A 14,020-nucleotide genomic window follows, 5' to 3' on the forward strand; every position below is an offset into this window, starting at 1 on the left:
GCCTGGGTGTGCAAAAGTTGTCTATTCATTTCAGAAATACTCTGGAAAAATATCAATGCTCTAGGAAATTATCTTGAGGTGCCTCAAGACCTTTAAAATTTTAATGGGTCCCTAATATTATGTAAAAAAAATTTTTTCAAAAGTATGTCATGTTGGGTCTCAAAAGAAGAAAAATTTTATAAAAATTTCAAAAATAACAATTATTTAAAAAAAAAAAATTGTTATTTTATAGTTTATTGCAGAAAAAATGACCTTTTAAACTAGAAATGAAAAAAGTTTATTTTTTTTAATTATAATTTCAAAAAAATCTTAAATTATAATTTTTTTATAAAATAATTGTTATTTTTAAAATTTTCATAAAATTTTGCTTCTTTTGAGACCCAACATGACATACTTTTGAAAAAAAAATTTTTACATGATATTAGGGGCCCATTAAAATTTTAAAGGTCTTGAGGCACCTCAAGATAATTTCCTAGAGCATTGATATTTTTCCAGAGTATTTCTGAAATGAATAGACAACTTTTGCACACCCAGGCTAAACGAATTGTAAAAAAAACTAAAATTCACTCCACCCTATTGTATATGTTATATATAATTATATATTATATATATAACTATATATAATCTAATTCTATAATATAGATAGTCCTAATATTAAAAATTGACGATGGTCTACTTAATTTTAATTCTGAGAATGATGATGAGTATTTCAATAATTAAAGACTTTGAAAGTGATTATTATATAACCTGTGTATCTACTCGATTTCTTAGTAAAAAAAAAATAACAATAGTTTTTCAATTCTAAATCTAAACATTCGAGAGTAGAGAGATGCTAATTTACCAATTTTTAGTAAATCTAACAGATCTCATAAACGTTGCGTCGGATTTACATAATTTTTTCACTATTTAAAAGCTAAAAATTATGCTAAAAATTTGTTAAGAAATTAGAATCTTTTTGATTTTTTTTAAAAAAGATATTGCCTAAAGTTTGCGGAGCTGCTCAACCTGCTCCAGTGGAATAAGTTGAGCAATCAACAAATAAATAAATATGCATGGTACAAAACTTGGATAAATCGTCATAAAACTTTCACTACCAAAAAGGGTGCTTATAATTTATAAATTTTTTATTTTTAACACTTTAATAACGTAAGAGAAAAGAAAAAAATAAATAGTAAGAAGTGTTATAAAATAAGAAAATATTATTTTATACAATTATCTTTACTTGAAGCCCGATTTAAAAATTATTTATTTTAAAAATATACATAAATAATTTACCGCTAAATTATTTTTTATCAAAGTTGTTTCTTTGTGTTTGATAGTTCAGTTACATTTATTTTTTTCAAAGCTGCTCAAACTACCCCTACAAGACAAGGTGACACCTTAGTTAGGTTTTAGGAGAACAGTAACACGGCGTTAATTTTTGTTCAAAATCTCTAGATTGTCAGTTCGGGTGTATTTATACACTTACAGTCATAGTGAGTAAAAACCATGTGAAAAAATAATTTTAAAGATCAATCAATATCATTGCGAATGGTTTCTATCGGTACAGATATTTCGCGCTAAATTTAAATTTGATTTATAAGAAAACAAAGCGTATGGATCATTGGTGTACCTCATCCAACCGTTTTTTTAATTATAAACTCTCACATTGATAAAATAATATCAAATCGATATTTGTAGAAAAAGTATTGCAAAAATTGGACACTTCTATTATAATTATACTCCAGAATAAAAATTAGTTATTAAAAACTAAAAATCTCAAGGGTAGATTAGGGTATTATGAGCACCTTAAGGGAATATTGGAATATTTTCAAAAATAATTATGCTGAACCAAATTTTTTGCGAATAAATGATTTTTAGGGTTTTCTACTCATGATCCACTTAGATATTTGGGCATCCGAAATATTTTCTTAAAAACACAGAGATTATAAAAAGTTGCAAAAGTGCTCATATTACCCAGACCACTTGGTAATATAAGCACTTTAAATTAGCTCAAAAAAATAACATTAATTAAGTAAAAAAATATCAACCTGACAATTAGAACTAATTTTTGGAATATAATGATTGGTTATTAACAAAACCCATCAATAAAAGATAAAATTTTAAGCCACTTTTTGTTGAAACAATACTATGTCTTCCGCAAGAAAACAAAAAATTAGTTCAATAAATTATTTCAACAAACTTTTTCAAAAATTAGTAAAAATATTTTTATTAACTCAAACCTTTGAACGAAAAAAATTCAAATTTTTTGAATTTAAATTACAGAAGAATATTTAGCATTGTTAAAATATTAAAATCTTTTACTGTGTTTAGTTTATATACAAAAAGCAATTAAAACCATTTGCTGCTATTGTAGGACTTTAAACCAGGTGATTTCAAAAAAAAAAACACTGGGTAATTTGAGCATATTACACAAAAATGGCATCTTTAAATAAAGTCAAAACTAAATGTTTCTATGCATTGTTTTTCAAACAAAAACTGGTTGGATATTTAGCTAATCTATTTTTCTTTATATAAAAATTAACTTTATTATTTTAAAAACAAAATTTTGCGCCACATTCATGCGTGGTGATGTTATTTTAACAACGCAAAAAGTTTAACAGCATTTTTATTAGATGATACCCGCTAATAGATTTAAGCTAATTGTACTGATTCCTGTTATCACCATATAAAGAAAATGATTCCTATTGCAATTGCTTCAATGATTCCTATTGCAATTGCCCAGTAACTCTCGATAACGCGCTACTCCGAGTAGTTTAGAGGGTTCGCATCTTTGGGAAAATTTCCATTTCATTTTGCCTGTACCACTCCATTGTTTTCTTTGAGTAGTGAATTGTAAAAAAAAAGAATATAATACGTATATAGAACGTCATTTTTAAAAATTTGAAAATAATTAAGTATTTCTTGATTTATTGCTAAGTATCGGTCGAAAAGCACTGAGCCCAAAAAATGTTGTTATAATGTTATACCATTTCCATGATATGCATTTGATATTATGCGTAATTTAACATTATAAATCTAATGTTAAATTACATCTGGAGCCGCGAGTGAGAGAGTATCTATAAAAAAATTGTCACTGTACAAAATAATATGCAAGTATATAAACATATCAACATTAACTTACTATTATTTTATTTTTTATTTATTTATATCTAAAAAAATTAAAATAAAGTATAAAATAATATACAATTTTATTAAGTGGGAAATACTTAATGTTTCACAAATTAATTTTTTATCTTGCGTAACATTACGTCTTTTTCTCAACAAAAAAATTTGGTAGAAATTTTCCACACTTAATTCAAGCATTTTACACGTTGAAGCTCTCCGCATTTCCGTTTTTTATATATTGTGTCCACAACAGAAACGTATTTGGCGCCCTGGGGCACTGTTCCTTTAAGCCCTCTCTTAAGAATAACTGTCAACTTTGATATGGGGTGATTATTAAAAACAGAAAAATTTTCAATACAAACATATATACTAAGTTAAATTAACATTAAAAAAAATTTTCTTCGTGAGTTTTGTTTTGCAAATGTTTTTATAATGTCATTAAAGTTTATATCTATGGTAGTGCAGATTCGATAGACAGAATTGTTAACCTATTAAAACAATCACCAGTCATTCCTGACCTCAAATTAGATATAACCCTTTTTGTTGCTGAAATGATCTGTCGGTTGAACAATGACTATGGGCAGCATAGATATATCCTTAATGCTTTTTCTATGTAAGGAAACAGTTCTAAAAACTTATCAGTTCTGATCATTTTAGAAATATTAATTATAGTTTTAGGTCTTATGTTTTTAGTAAAATTCATTAAATAATTTCTAAATTGTATGCAGTCGTTGGCAAATGAAGATAATTTTTATATATTTTTAAAAGTATTTCTGCTTGTTTGTAAACTTCTGGGTTTTATTATTTGAAATAAATAGTTAAATTTTTTATTGGCTTCATCAAAGCACAATTTTCTTCGTTCTAGTTCAGAATGGAAAGAATAGAAAGTAACTACCTTACAAATTACAATAACTACGTTAACATAAACTTAATTTAAAAAATGACAAAAATCTAAAACACTCATGCTTTATAAAATGCACCTTCACTCTCATTTATTATATCAGTAAACTTTTTTCTTGTGCACGAAGCTGGTTTCTTATTTTTCTATGGAGTCAAGCAACTTCTTTTCCACTATCTTTATTCTTTCTTGGTCTGTCTTGGTATAGTATTGAATAGCAAATGTACCTGGTTTAACATTTAAATATTGAAATATTTCCGATTTTCACATCAGCTACACTTTGGCATATGATATAAATTTTATTTTGAGTATCATTAAATGCTTTTATGTTCATTGGAGGAGGCAAGTTCATTAGACCACAAAATTTTTCTAAACCAGAATGACCTTTTCTTATCTCTCTCATGACAGTGACAGATCTGTAATTAATTTCAAATAGCGACATTCCTGGACCTGGCTTTTCAATCTCTTCGCTGTAATAAAAAGACTGCTTCCAATTGCACAAAGATGTTGTACAAGAAATGTTTAAAAACACAGAAAATCCTTGCTTTTTTGATAAATCATTTAAGATTTCAATTAAATTATTATGCCATTGTAGACAATGTCCAATCAAAATAAAAATGTCTGTGTCAATAAGTATAAATGTTTAAATATCTGTGTCAATAAGTATAAAACATGAAGGCAATTCATTTGAATTGTTAACTTTTCCTTTACGATTATTACTGCTATGTCATCGCTTTTTAAACATGTTGATGTCAAGATTTTTGATTGATTTAAATTATTAATTTCCGATAGAGAAGTCAAAAAATTTGTATTGCAGACTGCTGATGCTAAGGAAAAATTGATTTCCTCTAAAATATATATTTTTTAATATACTTTAACGACCTGCTTTTCTTCTTAAATTTGAATCATATTTGTTTTTTTCCAAAATAAAAAAAGCACGAAGCAAATAAAGTAAAAGACAAGGCTTAAAGTTTTTCTCTAAATAGTATATGTCCAGAGCGACGAACATCACAAATCTTAATAAGATTTCTTATTTAGAACCTTAGTAAGATTAGTAAGGCTTGCAAGACGTGCAAGAAAACTAATAAGATCTTATTAAGACTTGTACGTTTACGTGCGGTTTCTTATTAAGATTTGTAAGTAATGAAAGATCTTAATAAGATATGCAAATTATATCATAATTTCTTAGTAAAATTTTCAAGTTAAAATATGAATTCTTAGTAAGATTTTATCGAGATGAAATTAAGTAATAGTTTTATCGAGATGAAATTAACTTAAGTACTTAATTATTTTATTTATTAGCATATAAAATTAATTAAAATTAAATTAATTAAAATTAATTATTTTATTTATTTTAACAACTAAAAGGTAGTAACTAAAACAATTTAGAACTTTAATTAATTTGTTCTCAAAAAAAATTTATAACTAAAAAGTTACACAGTTTAATTGTTTAAATATTTCCATTTTAGATAAAGTTGCATCTGATTGATATCGTTTACAGCTGTGTCAACAAAGTATTTTACAATGGCCTCTTTAATTTTTCTACTACTACACAAAATTGTTAGGGGTATCTTTCTTTCAAAATTGTTAGGGGTATCTTTCTTTCAAAATTAATATCGTTTTATGACAGTTTGTAACCAACAATGATGCATAGATTAACATCTTCCTTAATCTATAGTTTAAGAAAGAAAAATTATTTTATTTATTTTTATTTAACTGTTATTTATAACTACTCTAGACTAAGATTAATACTCAAGTGTAAGACTCTTACGCATTGTTAAAGATTGTACAGAAAAAAATAGTTTCATAAATTTTTGCAGCCAGTGGAACTAATTTATGTATTTGCATCCTTTTCATCATGCACTGGTGTTTAACTATTACTTCTGTCATTATACAAAACAAAAAACTATTAGACACAATTGAATTGTTTGAATATAATTAACAATACAGAAATCAATTAACAATCATATATTATAATTAACAATCATATATTACATATATAAGACTAAAGTAATCAAAAACAAAATGCAATTTTTATTAAAATTAAAAACATGAACAAATGTGGGTTTGTAATAAATATAATATTTATTAACTTACAACTATTTCTATACTTCTCCAAGTGTTCCAAGATATAGATGTTTTTCTGAAGCAAATACATTAAGTACAATTCTTCATAATCTTTCAACATAATCTGAAAATCAAATATTAGATTTTTTTTTCTACGGGAAATAATTATTTTGAATTGATTGTGATAGCACAGTTGTTAGGGTATGGGCAATTTACTTTTTTTTATACAACTAAAATTCAATATAATAAGTAAATCTCAACCTTAGTCTGTAAAATATTTATATTAGAAAAGCATATATTACATATTATTCTAAAATATTGAAAATAACCATTTTAAATCTTACACTTTTTTTCCATCTTGTTTTTGCTAGCTCTTCTGAAAAATTTGCCATATTATATTATTTTGCCACAATTAACATACTCGTATTTTTGTTTTCGCAAACATTACAAAGTTTTAGTTCTGTGTTCATCGTGTTTGTTATATTCTGAAAACATTTCAAACTTAACTGAAAATTGTATTATATTAGAGCAAGTATATTACATAAGGACAGATTTGGGTATTTAAAAAAAAAATGTAGGGGAGACTGGGGCTAGTTGGCCGCAGGGGTAAGTTGACGAACTGCGTTTATCTTTACAGCCTTTCATCAGAAAGTGACAAAAATTACTCAGAATCTTCCTTATTGACCATTTCATCATTCACTGTAGTATTGTCAGGATTCGCGCATGCGCATGGGAGATATTGAGATTTATGCGTTTTTTGGACAAAAACGTAACTTTTAGAATATCGCTTCCTTTTTACTTTACGAAGAAAATATTTAGTCGTATGAAAAAAAAATTATTGTAAAAGTTCCAGTCACAATTGGTTTACTATATCCAGTCAGACTATTTTTTCAAAGCTGCCGTTTTTCAGGATCTATAGACTGTTTATTAAAAAAAAAGCTTTCGGGGTAAGTTGACAAATTTTTCACGGGGTAAGTTGGCTCATAGCATTTACTATGGAAAAAAGTATTTATTTTTATAAAATTATTTATTTATTTTTTAATTTTTAACGATATTGAAAATAAATATTCTTATTTATTTTCAATATAGTTAAAAATTTAGTTTAATTAATTTTTATATTTAGTTTTTTTTTTCAATATTTAGTTTTTTTTAATTTCAATATTTAGTTTTTTTTTTCACAGATAAAAGGTGGGCTACTGTTTGGCTTTTATACGGACTAATATTTGGTACCAGCTAAAAGTAATATCAAATTTTGGGATAAAATTGTTGCAAAAATTAATTTTAAAAAATTTCTATTAATTTTGCACTTAATAGTGCATTAATAATCATTTTTATAGTTTGCGCCAATTTACCCCGTGGTGGGTTGAGTTGGCGCATTTTTTTTTTTTTTTTGAGGGTCCGGAAAGGCCCCAAGAATTTTTTTTGTAAATGAATGCAAATTTTATAAGATACCCTAATCCATACTCTTTAAGACTACACTTTAATATTTAAAAAAAATGTACTGTTAGGGCTACAGAGCTTATAGAGTAAAAACCGAGCCAACTAGCCCCGGTCTCCCCTACAGTTTTAATATCATTTTTTTTCTTTTTTTTGCCGTTAAATAATACATACAGTTTCGAAGCACATAAATAAAAATAAATATTGGCAGGGCAAGAAGAAGACTAATTTAGCCTTATCACCGAGCCCTATTCTCACGTATTTACAAAAACCGTAATATTTAAATATCTATAGTTAACAAACTATTTATAAAAAAAAAAAAAAAGTAAAATAGATAACAATTCCTTATCATTTAAAGAAAAACTTAAAGAATAAAACTTTAAGGAAAGAGTAAGATCATTTTTTCAGAATAAGAAAAAATAAATAAGATATTATCATTTATTTAAGAATTAAAAATTTAAAGTAAGATTTAAAAATAAAAAGTAAATAAATTAATATACACCATAGAAATAACAAAAATAAATTAGTCAACTTCATAGAAATAACGTAAATAAATTAGCAAACGTCATAGAGGTAATACCATAATTAAGATAATAAAAAAAAAATAAAAAAAATGTTGATACACTCAGTGACATAATTTTGTATTAATTATTTTATGTATTTGAGTTTTAATTAAAAAAAACATTTAAAATCGGATATATTAAAATCCATAAGTAAGAATGCCTGTTTTGATTCATTTTTAAACTGCTCTATACTAGTTTTATGTGTATTTACAATTTTGGGAAACATTTTCCACAAGTAGGGTCCACGATAAAGAACTGAATATGAAGTTAGTTTTGAATTATATTTTGGGACAACAAAGTTGTTACTTGAAAATTTTGTTGGATATTTATGAACTATTTTGTCAAAATAGGATTGAAATATTTTAGGAGATAATCCTAAATTTGTTTTATACATGAACATTAAAACATGGTGTAAGGTGATTTTATATATATTTAATGCTCCAAGTATACGCAGAAGAGGCTCACAAGGTAGTGTTCTATTAGCTCCAAAAATTATTCTGCACGCGTGTTTTTGTTTACAGTACAATTTTTTTTAATTTTGTATGGTTTGTACTTGCCCATGCAATATTGCAGTAAGTTAAATAACAATGAATAAAAGAGAAATATAAACTTTTCAAAGAACTACTGCTTAAAAATGGTTTAGCCCTATATATCATTGCTAAATTTTTTGATATTTTATTTTCAATACTTTTTATATGTAAACTCCAACGTAAATGTTCGTCTAAGATTACGCCTAGAAAGTTTACTGAGTTTTCTCTTTTAATGTTAGTGTTATTGATTATTAGATTAGGCAATTTGATGGGAATATTTTTTGATTTATTAACTTTGTGGAACAAAATAAATTTGGTTTTATCCACATTTAGAGAAAGTTTATTACTTTTGAACCACTCATTAACTTTTAATAATTGTTCGTTTGTTGTTTCAAATAGTGTATTAATATCACTGTGGGAGTAAAAAAGATTGAAGTCATCTGCAAAAAGAATACAATTTAATGGGTCTGTTGCTAAATTTAAATCATTAATATACACTAGGAACAACAGTGGTCCTGAAATAGAGCCCTGGGGAACCCCACAAGTTACGGCAGTCGGAAATGTTTGTTTTTGTTCATAAACTATAAATTGTTTTCTATCGGTCAAATAACTTTTGAACCAAATTAAATTGTTATTTTTTACACCATAGTGTTCAAGTTTTTTTATTAGTTTATTATGATTAACGGTATCGAAAGCTTTTGACAGATTAATGAAAACTCCTAAGGTAAAGTAGTTACTACTGAATGCACTTGATATTTGATTTACTAGTTCAATCACTGCATGCTCCGTTGAATTTTTTTTTTTGAAACCAAATTGTTTTGAATACAGCATGTCGTTTTCTGATAAGTGATTAAAAAGTCTATTGTACATTATTCTCTCAAGTAATTTTGAAAAACAAGGTAAAATAGATATTGGCCTATAATTAGAAATATTTGAGTCATCTCCGGACTTAAATATCGGCGTGATTCGTGCAATTTTTAGCTTTTCAGGGACGATACCTGTTTTAAGTGAAAGATTAAATATGTGAAATAACGAGGGTTCTATTATATTATATACTGATTTTACAACATTAACGTTAATTTTATCAAATCCAGGACTTTTGTTAGTTTTAAGGCAAAAAAAGGCGGTTTGCAATTCAATTAGTTTTAAATTAGGTTCATCCATGACTTTATCGTAACTTTTTAAATAAGATTCAAATGGTGTTGAATTCATAGGAATTTTTAATGCCAAATTCGGACCAGTATTAGTAAAGAAGCTGTTTAGTTTTTCAGCAATAATTGATTTATCATAAATTGTGTTTTTATCAATTGTTATTTTTTTTGGCAGAATGTTTCTCCCATAAATATTTTTTCCTATTATTTCTTTAATTACATTAAATCATTAAATTAAATTATCATTAAATCACCAGAAATTGTTTAGATTTGCGAAAAACATAAGGAAGTATTGTCTTATCTTACTTCACATTCCATAATAAACAGTTTCAGGAGAACTGTTGGTGTTGTTCAATTTATGCCTCTAAATTAATAGTGGCTTGTTGCAGCTGCGTTTCACCATTTGCTTCTACATATATATTTAGCTAAATACATAATATTATTACATTAATTTAAAATTATAGGCCAATATTTTTAATATATTTGATAACATTCAAAAATTTAGCTCAATAATTCTCAATAATAACTCAAACAATTAATAGCAACCCAGCAAACATGACAACGTTGAATCAACGTTGAAAACCGGTCGCAAAAGATGTTGCGGAAACGTTGACAAAGTGATCGATTTTGCAAAGATATGTAACGTTGTTTAATAGACGTTGATTAAACGTTATTGCGTAACGTTGAAAAAACGTTACTAAATGACGTTACAAAAGCGTCGCAACTAAACGTTGAAAATGCGTTACATAAAAAGCGTTGTATAAACGTCGCAACATAACGTTGAAAAAACGTTACTTAAAAAGCGTTGCATAAACGCTGTTAAAGCAGTCTATTTTGCAAGGATTTGTAACGTTGTTAGTAAAACGTCGATTTAACGTGACTCAAAGACGTCGAGTAAAGGTTGAAATATAACGTTAAATCAACGCTTAAATGCGCTGTATAAAATATCGCAAAATATTATTAAACGTAATTAAACGTGGCTACCCAGCAAACATGACAACGTTGAATCAACGTTGAAAACCGGTCGCAAAAGATGTTGCGGAAACGTTGACAAAGTGATCGATTTTGCAAAGATATGTAACGTTGTTTAATAGACGTTGATTAAACGTTATTGCGTAACGTTGAAAAAACGTTACTAACTGACGTTACAAAAGCGTCGCAACTAAACGTTGAAAATGCGTTACATAAAAAGCGTTGTATAAACGTCGCAACATAACGTTGAAAAAACGTTACTTAAAAAGCGTTGCATAAACGCTGTTAAAGCAGTCTATTTTGCAAGGATTTGTAACGTTGTTAGTAAAACGTCGATTTAACGTGACTCAAAGACGTCGAGTAAAGGTTGAAATATAACGTTAAATCAACGCTTAAATGCGATGTATAAAATATCGCAAAATATTATTAAACGTAATTAAACGTGGCTACCCAGCAAACATGACAACGTTGAATCAACGTTAAAACCGGTCGCAAAAGATGTTGCGGAAACGTTAACAAAGTGATCGATTTTGCAAAGATATGTAACGTTGTTTAATAGACGTTGATTAAACGTTATTGCGTAACGTTGAAAAAACGTTACTAACTGACGTTACAAAAGCGTCGCAACTAAACGTTGAAAATGCGTTATATAAAAAGCGTTGTATAAACGTCGCAACATAACGTTGAAAAAACGTTACTTAAAAAGCGTTGCATAAACGCTGTTAAAGCAGTTATTTTGCAAGGATTTGTAACGTTGTTAGTAAAACGTCGATTTAACGTGACTCAAAGACGTCGAGTAAAGGTTGAAATATAACGTTAAATCAACGCTTAAATGCGCTGTATAAAATATCGCAAAATATTATTAAACGTAATTAAACGTGGCTACCCAGCAAACATGACAACGTTGAATCAACGTTGAAAACCGGTCGCAAAAGATGTTGCGGAAACGTTGACAAAGTAATCGATTTTGCAAAGATATGTAACGTTGTTTAATAGACGTTGATTAAGCGTTATTGCGTAACGTTGAAAAAACGTTACTAAATGACGTTACAAAAGCGTCGCAACTAAACGTTGAAAAAGCGTTACATAAAAAGCGTTGAATAAACGTCGCAACTTAGCGTTGAAAAAACGTTACCTAAAAAGCGTTGCATAAACGCTGTTAAAGCAGTCTATTTTGCAAGGATTTGTAACGTTGTTAGTAAAACGTCAATTTAACGTGACTCAGAACGTCGAGTAAAGTTTGAAATATAACGTTGAATCAACGCTTAAATGCGCTGTTTAAAATATCGCAAAATATTATTAAACGTAATTAAACGTGACTATAATATATATTGAATTGGCAAATAAAAGTAAATTGTAAGTTGAACTCTGCCCTCGCAATATTTCCAAAATCAATTTTTAATACAAACAGTAATGTACGATGATAAATATAAAAAAGCTTAACATATACAATTTATAGATATGTATATAAAAATATAAATATTTTCTTTAAAAATTATGCGTGTGAGTGTTTGCATATATATTTATACAATATATAAAAATACAATTAACAGGATATCGTATCGATAGGCCAGGATATCATTGAGATACAGAATCTAAATCAAAAAACAAAACTTGTACCATTAGTAGTCTGAAAGCAAATGTAAAAAAAAAATGTTATTAAATTAGTATAATTATTATTAAATTTAAAAAGTAAATATATATATATATATATATATATTATATATATATATATATATATATATATATATATATATATACATATATATATATATACATATATATATATACATATATACCTACATATATATATATATACATATATATATATATAACTTATTTATATATATAATTCATAATTATAGGTTCAGGTATCACTCCATTAACTAGTTTTTAACTATATGAGTGACACCTAACCTTATTTATGTGAGTTTATAAACATTATTGTAAATTTATATATATACATATTTATATATATGTATATATATATATATATATATATATATATATATATATATATATATATATATACATATTTATTTATTTATTATGCAGTAAACTCCCGGTTATTTGAAATGGCACTTATTAAAATTTTCTGCTTATTCGAAGCAACTTTTATTTCCTGTGAACTTTCTTTAACAAACTCATGCAAATGCTGTTATGCAGAAATGCAGTTATTCAAACCTGCAGTTGTTCAAAATTTCGGTTATTCGAAACAATTTTTGCTCTCCTTGAAGATAAAAAAACACATTTAAGGAACAAAAAAAAAATAAAAAATGGACTATACTTTCAATGAATTGTAAAATATTTATTATTTTACAAGGATAAAACTGAAGTAGCACCAAATTCAAAGGGTCTTTTACTTTCTACTTTTATTAAAATTTGAAAGAAACTTAAAGTAGGTCATTTTAAAGAGCATATTCAGTTATTCAAGTTTCGGGTTATTCGAAATAAATTCTTATACCCCTTGGAGGTTCGAATAACAAGGAGTTTACTGCGTGTATATATATATATGTATATATATATATATATATATATATATATACATACATACATATATATATATATATATATATATATATATATATATATATATATATATATATATATATATATATATATATATATATATATATATACAAAATTATATAATTTTGTATATATATATATACAAAATTATATAATTTTGTATATATATATATATACAAAATTATATAATTTTGTATATATATATATATACAAAATTATATAATTTTGTATATATATATATATATATATTTATATATATATATATATATATATATATATATATATATATATGTATACAATATTATTTACGTCAGAATCTATATAACTGCAAAAATTTTAGTTTTTTTTAATTTGATTCGGGAGAGAAAAAAAAAACATTTATAACTCTTTTTAACTCAATGCAAAAGTAACTCTATTAAATGAACTTTGCTAACTTACAGTTTTCTGTCTAAAATAAATGTGACAAAAGTAAGAAACATCTACATTTTTATTATGAAATATAATGCTTTGTCAATAACAATTCACTTAAAAGTATTAACATCAAAAATATTTTGTTAAAGTTATTAACAATAAGCATTTTAAACTATATTTTTTGGAATTTATTTTTAGAAAAAGTTAAAATAATAATAATGGTTTATCATCAAAATTATTCATTGGACATCAGATCTCGGGTCACTTTTGATCGAAAAAAGGGCCTAACCTACAAGCAATGTGATGAAAAATATCAAATATCAGTAAGTGGTGTTAGGAAGATGTGTATAAAGT

At 26.1% G+C, this 14,020-nt stretch overlaps 1 long non-coding RNA gene across 1 annotated transcript in view; it reads right to left on the minus strand.

The window, feature by feature from the left end:
• Positions 1 to 12,230: 12,230 nt before the first annotated feature.
• Positions 12,231 to 14,020, minus strand: part of LOC136087271 (uncharacterized) — a 4,190-nt gene continuing 2,400 nt past the window's right edge. Inside the window, exon 4 of the long non-coding RNA XR_010641677.1 lies at positions 12,231 to 12,321. This is a non-coding gene — a long non-coding RNA (uncharacterized LOC136087271). The remainder of the gene's footprint in view (positions 12,322 to 14,020) is intronic.

The sequence above is a fragment of the Hydra vulgaris genome, chromosome 11, assembly GCF_038396675.1.
Source record: "Hydra vulgaris chromosome 11, alternate assembly HydraT2T_AEP".
NCBI lineage: Eukaryota > Metazoa > Cnidaria > Hydrozoa > Anthoathecata > Hydridae > Hydra > Hydra vulgaris.